At 44.5% G+C, this 7,082-nt stretch overlaps 1 long non-coding RNA gene across 2 annotated transcripts; it reads right to left on the bottom strand.

Moving 5' to 3' along the window:
* Positions 1 to 419: 419 nt before the first annotated feature.
* On the bottom strand, positions 420 to 4,252 carry LOC115088558. 2 transcript variants are annotated; one of them, XR_003855804.1, is made up of 3 exons: positions 4,201 to 4,252; positions 1,859 to 2,001; positions 420 to 1,365 (listed from the first exon to the last, which is right to left on the bottom strand). It is a non-coding gene; the product is annotated as an uncharacterized LOC115088558 (long non-coding RNA). The 2 variants fall into 2 exon arrangements; XR_003855803.1 differs by lacking the exon at positions 4,201 to 4,252 and adding an exon at positions 3,661 to 3,718.
* Between the last annotated feature and the right edge of the window lie 2,830 nt (positions 4,253 to 7,082).

Genomic DNA, 7,082 nt, shown 5'->3' with positions numbered 1-7,082 from the left:
GCACGTGAATAGTCCCTATTCGTGTGCAACAGCCTTAGAAAATAACCCCCCCCAAGACATGTTAAGATTCCTGTTCTCTATTGCCTGCCCAGGACACAAAAATCTAGCTAAACCTTCTGTCTACCCCATGGCATCATCTGTTGATTCTCTTACTGAAAATGTATCAGTGTTTGTTGACTGACATTTGAGGATGTTTGTAGAAAGAGTGCTTTAGATACAAAGGGATTTTTTTATTAAGTTAAATGCCATTAAACATTTACATATTAGTTGAGTTTGTACAATTTATTCTTACATACAATTATTTTCTTTTCTATAGTGGACACTTCTTTTTTTTATAATGGAAGAGGCCAGCTATAGAAACCACTCGTGCAAGTGTTTTTCAGATCAAATGTATTTATTTATTTATTTAATTGCTTTTATATAGCGACATTCAATCGAGATATCACATCAGTTTACATGAAACAAGAAACCAATAAGGCAGGGACTGCTTATTTTACATTGTAACAAGATAACTTACATTGTAACATGGTAACTTACATAATGGTTAAAGCGATACATTTGTTAACTGAAGAATATTGAAGAATATTGAAGAAATAGAATATTGAAGAAATAGAATCTTATAGTGAGTCTTTCATTAAGATTTATAGATATTTTGTATATATGGAAAGGACCAAAGGAAAATTATTTTATTGAACTAACTGCATTTCTTGATTATATAATGATATTAATTGGAAATTATCTTAGGCTAGTCAGGAATTTTGTATAATTTGGGGCCATTTGATATTAACAATGGATGATGATAACTATATTCAAACTAAACTGTATCATAAACCTAATGCACCAAATTATTTTTTACACCATAAAAGGGCATATTATCCATCTCTGAAAAAGCAGAATACCTACCAGGGATCAACTTTTAATAATCAAACTAAATTATTCTACTACTACGACTGATTATTCTAGAGGCAGAGAATTTAGTCGATAGATTTTTGATGGAAGGATATTCTAAACAGGACAACAATAGGGTAAAAGAGAATGTGAGTAAAATAAGTCAAAATTTATTATTGAAGCAAGATAATAAAGGGAAATGTACGTAAAATTACGGTGAGAATTCTTACATGGTTTTAAAGACAAGGTGAATTTTTTTTGTCCATTTTAAAAGAAAAACCATTCTATCCTTTATCAGAATTCTTTCCTAGCATTTTATCTTGATATATTTCCATTCATAACCTTTAGAGGATCAAATGATTTGAAGGATTTACTTGTGCATAGTGAATTCAAAGATCAGTCTAAAGACGGTAGTCAGTGGTTAGCAGCCTCGATCTTGGATCATATAAGTGAGGTTACTGTAGGATTTGTAAGTATCTAAAAAGGAAAGAGTTATAACAATCAGATCAGCCATATGAATTTTACATAAATAAAAGTATTACTTGTAGATCCCATCATATTATTTCAAGTGCCATTAACTTCATAGGTTGTACCCTAAGATCATTGAAAGTTAAGAATTCATTCATTCAAATCAATTGAAAAATGGATGCTGAACTAGTGATTACTACTACCTATTTGATGAATTGTAGATTTGAAAATTTGCTAATGTAAATAAACCCAAACAAGCTGGAAACTGCAAACATTTACCGTTAAAAAATAGAATTTGAATAGATTGTGAGATTAAAGGAACATGTTCCTTGTGGAATGAATTTGAATGCAGATTATTCTTTTTCTAGGATTCTTGAATTGATAAACTGATCAGTGGATTTACAGGTTTGTATAGGTAGGCACATCTTTGATGAGACCTCAGTGAAACAAGTCTAGTATTCAGGCTATCCACAATGAAAATGCATGAGATACATTTACATACAATGGAATCCGTGGCTATCCTGAAAATGCGGCTTGCTTGTGGCTCTTAAGGACTGGGTTTGACCTTCCCTGCTCAGCACAAAAAAGAGTTTGATTTCCAGCCCTTGTGGCTGGCCAGGTTCAGGAGTTGCCCAGACAAGGCATCTGCAGTGGGAATATATAAAAAGACAATAATGAGAAAAAATGAATTTCTAGAAAAGTTAAGGCTACAAAAATCCTGGGTAAGGTTTCCTAAAATCTTTTACTCAGAGTACAAGATAGAAGAAAATCCTTAAAAAAAAATAAAATACCATGGAAGACTTTATCTGGCAAAACAATGCAAGAAGTGATGCTGTCATTTTTTATGTCAATTACCGGTAAATGCCTTATTATAAAAAGTTTGATCCAAGCAGGAATTTTCAGTTCTGCAGGCAGCTTTAAAATTTCATCTAAAACGCTGCATTAAGTCAGTTGGATCATCTGATTTTGAGGTATTAGGCCACACAAAATGTTTTGACCATGCTAGTTCATCTCCTGGGCACCCTTAAAGAGGTTGCCAAAAAACACTTTAGAGCTAAGCCTGAATTTCTCAGTAGGCACACTAGGCCTGTGTCTAGGATGGCAAAAATCGGAGCAGGCGGGTGGCCAGCAGATTGGCTGAAGATTTGCTGCTTTCCAGCTGTGCTGAATCTCATTCAGCAGAGATCAGCCCTCTGCCTCCTGATCCAGCCCCTCCCCTACCAGGCAGCCTGCAGGGAAGAGGATGAGGGGCAGGGCCTCCTGGAGCCTACAGAGCAAAGGGGGATCATTTTGGGGAGGTAAGGGGATCAGCTGGGAATGTGTCTGTGGGCGAGAGAGAACAGATTGGTGCAGGGTTTGTGAATGGGTAGGAGGGATGCAAGAGGAAGCAGTATCGAAGCATAATAGGGACACCCCAGGAATTCAGATCCTCACTTTCTTGATTTTGGATTCTATCTCACAGATCCTGGAACCTCCCCCTTCCTTCCTACCTCTCCTTTCTCCCCAGATCCATTGCCCAACCTCTCCTTTTCCCTCCTCTCCTTCCTCAATCCCAGAACCTCCCTCTCACCCCCAACCCAGATTCCTGCTCCTCCCCACCTTCCTTGATTTTTTTTCATCTCCCTTATCTCCAGTCCTCCCCCCCCCCCCATCCCAAATCCTCTCACCTTCTCCTCCCCCATTCCTGGTCCTTCTAACCTCTCCTTCTCCTCTCCCCCATCCCTGAAATCTCCTCTCGTACTGAGGGATGGGGAGAAAAGGAGAGGGAAATATTTTTTCTTCTCCCAGTCAAAAAAAAAATTATACAGAAAAGTTGAAAAAAATTTCATTTTTGTAATGTAATACAAAAGATGGAAATGTCTGCCAAAGTGCTTCAAAATGTTCTAATTTGTGTCACAGAATGTACCCTTGAGCTGCCACAGCAAACTGTCGGGCCAATCCTGTAAAGTGCGGCTGCATTTACCCTGCTCCTAAGCCGCTTTTAACTCACGTTCCGGCCGCGTTAACCCTTCCTGCGATCCCGAATCCCCTTTAACCTACTCCTACCGCGTCCTAAATTCCCCGGGTAACCCCTTCCGCCCGCGGCATGTATATTGCATGCAAACGAGCGAATTAGCGCGATATTGCATGCAAACGAGCGAATTAGCTATTCCCCTAGCATCCCGTAACCCGCGCCCCGACTAACGCTACCTTTCCCTGCCGCTTTGTCGCGCGTTTAACCTGCAAACTTACCGCCTACCCTGACCCAGGCGGTAGAGGCAGGGGTCAGGGTAGGTGGCAAGCTTTCCCCCAGCCCCCGCTCACCTGCCCCGGCCGCGATCATGGGTGCCGGTCTCCGTGGCAGCCCCAGTCCTCTCCCCTGCTCCCGAAGCCAAAAAAAAAAGCTTTTTTTTTTTTTGGCTTCGGGAGGAGGGGAGAGGACTGGGGCTGCCACGGAGACCGCTTTCCCCCGTGCAAGTAAGTTGTTTCGCCGCTTGTCTCTTCTCCCCCCTCCCGGAGCAGGGCGCGAAAAGCCGCCTTGCTCCGGGAGGAGGGGGGACACTGACAGCGGCGAAGCTTTCCCCCAGCCCGGACACCGGCGAAGCCAGAAGATAGCGGCGGAGAAACGGCGAAACGACTGTCAGTGTCCCCCCTCCTCTCGGAGCAGGGCGCGAAAAGCCACCTTGCTCCGGGAGGAGGGGGGACACTGACAGCGCACAAGCAGCGATGGAGAAACGGCGAAACGACTGTCAATGTCCCCCCTCCTCTCGGAGCAGGGCGGAAAAGCCGCCTTGCTCCGGGAGGAGGGGGGACACTGACAGCGGCAAAACTTTCCCCCAGCCCGGACACCGGCAAAAAACTTACTTTTTTGCAGCCACGAGCACGAACACGATCTGGCCTGCCTTAGCTCCTCCCGACAAGATGGCCGCCTGCACGGGGAAAGCGTGCAATTGGCCGCTGAAGACGTGACGTCACGACATCACGTCTTGAGCGGCCAATTGTACTCTTTCCCCGTGCAGGCGGCCATCTTGTCGGGAGGAGCTATCGGAGCCAGATCTTCGCGTTCCTGCTCGTGGCTCATGGCTGCAAAATTGTAAGTTTTGCCGGTGTCCGGGCTGGGGGAAAGTTTTGCCGCTGTCAGTGTCCCCCCTCCTCCCGGAGCAAGGCGGCTTTTCCGCCCTGCTCCGAAAGGAGGGGGGACATTGACAGTCGTTTCGCCGTTTCTCCGCCGCTGTCTTCTGGCTTCGCCGGTGTCCGGGCTGGGGGAAAGCTTCGTCGCTGTCAGTGTCCCCCTTCCTCCCGGAGCAAGGCAGCTTTTCGCGCCCTGCTCCGAGAGGAGGGGGGACACTGAAAAGTCCTTTCGCCGTTGCTTCTGCGCTGTCGCCGCCGTTGCTTCCTGGTATCTGTCATTTCAAATGACATTTGAAATGACAGATACCAGCGTGGCGTGAAGCCTTAGGCCCGCGCACCCAGGATCCTGTATAGGCGCTCTATCCAGTATCCTGGGTTGCGCGGGACTAAGGCTTTTCGGACGCGGCTTACATTTACATATAATTAGGCTTCAGGATCGCGCGGTAGGTGAGCTGCTCTGTGCGGGCGGTAACCGCGGGTGCCGTAGGCACTAACGCAGCTCTTCCTACCGCACGATACAGGATTGGCCCGTGTGGGATTCCCTGTCCCTGTCCGATCTTAAAGGGAGGGGGAGGGGGTTAGGGGCTGACAGCACCGACAGTGCTAATCCATCACTGTTTCAAGCATACAGGAGTTTCCACCTGAACGACTCAAAGAGAGACCCTTTAAACTTCCGTAGAACAGCAGAAATAAGGTCAAGAAAAATTTGCCCTTGCATGGTGGCAATTTTGGAGAAAAATGGGAAAGTCGCAGAACTATGAGTGAGAATCTCGCAGACATCCTGAGTATTATATTTAAAAGGAACAGCTTCCATCCTGAATGCATGTGAATGGCAATGTTTTACACCACAAAATGCACAATCCCAATTATGAGTCCTATTTACAAAGCAATGCTCAAACTATACATTAACACTTTTAGAAACTCCCAGGTTCCCACAACCAGAAACTTGCATCCATTGCCACCACGGTACTGTTTGCATGTTTCCAGCCCTCTTGGGACCAGATCCTGAAACAGCCAGGTTGCCCTGAATTCATATCCTTCCCTGGCACTGGTTCCCCACAAAGAAAGCATTTCCCTTCCCACCTCCCACCCTGCCATAGCCCCCCCTACCACCCAACAAAGGGGAATCTCAGGTCAGCTGGTACCATTTTATATTTTGGTGCTAGCGAGGCAGGGGGAGTTGGGCATTGCTTCTGCCCCATGGACCTGAGGCTGAGCTCGGGTAAGAGAGGAGTCTGGGGGACTTGGAGGGCCCTCTCTTTTGGGAAGTTGTGTGGGGGTGTGGTTTGAGGGGTTAGGGCTATCTGCATATCTCTGTTGAGGGGTGGGAGGTAGAGAGTTATGGCAGGGTGGGGGGGGATCTTTACTTTGGGACAGGGGAAATTTGGGGCCAGAGGAGATCCAAACTTAGGGCTAGCTGCCCCTTTAAGGATTATGGAGGTATGGTTAAGCTTCTGCAGTTTACCATGGCTCATGACATTTATTGTGATCCATGTTAAACCATGTTAAAATTAATGAGCAACTTTCCATGCATTTACATTTTGTTCATTTAAATTTTCCTAGTGCTGCACCAGATACTTTTTTTTTTTTTTTAATATTGGTAACACTTGTGCTAATGTTATCAATCATGCACATTAAACCCTGAATTTGGTGTTTAATGCATGCTGCTGCTTTATTACGGCTCCATATATGGGCCCCTATATTTGGGCAACAGACATCCGATATCAAGGAACTGAGAATAACAGAAAGTTGGATTAGTGACAGGATCCTTTGAAGGCAGATCCTGGTCACATTGGTGGTACAATATGCAAGTCACAGTACCTAATCTGATCTTTATGACATCACTGACATCCTATCCATTGTGGGCTTTGTAGCACTTTAAAGTCCTCTGCATCCCTCTGACAGAACTGCAGAGATTCTAATGGTATTTTTGGACGTGTGAAACCGCATACAGAATGCTACAGTCATCAGGTCATGTGATTGAAAACACGCATTTCTGTAATAGTTTTCATAAGGCAAGCTGAAACCCTCAAATAAAGGGGGCTAGTTCCACATCAGCTAAACTAACCAGGCTGCATAGTTTCTCACATCTGCATAGCATAAATTGTGTTCTGTCACAAAGGCTGGCAGACACCTCATACTTTTTAAAATCGCTTATGAATTCGCTTTGTCTGTCCGTATACACAAATGTTCGGGATAGGTAGATCTATATAAAAGTTATAATAAAGAAAGAAATAAAATGTATGGCTCTAGCCCAAATGGAACAAAATGACTTTTCTCCATAAACTTAGGAATCTATTCAAAAGAAAAAAATAAAACGGAGAATCATCAGCCTGTGCATCCAGCAGAGTTTCTCCACCCACCCAACATCAATGCATGCCCTCCTCATACCTTAGGGCCTGATGTAATAAGGTGCATTCAGCTGCGTGTACCGTTTTGCACTCCGTTGTGTGCACATTGTTTGCTCCCAAATGTTACTCCTAATCCAGGAAGGAGTTGTACACTCAACAAATGTGTGTGTAAAATTGTGCGTTCCGCTTAGCATCCTTACACGGAAATTCCATGCTAATGAAGGCATTAACAAGCTTTCTTAGTGCTAGAAATTTTACTCCTTG

The sequence above is a fragment of the Rhinatrema bivittatum genome, chromosome 3 (assembly GCF_901001135.1).
Source record: "Rhinatrema bivittatum chromosome 3, aRhiBiv1.1, whole genome shotgun sequence".
Lineage (NCBI taxonomy): Eukaryota > Metazoa > Chordata > Amphibia > Gymnophiona > Rhinatrematidae > Rhinatrema > Rhinatrema bivittatum.
The sequence above is the reverse complement of the archived record's forward strand: the minus strand, read 5'-3'. Positions and strand labels throughout refer to the sequence as shown.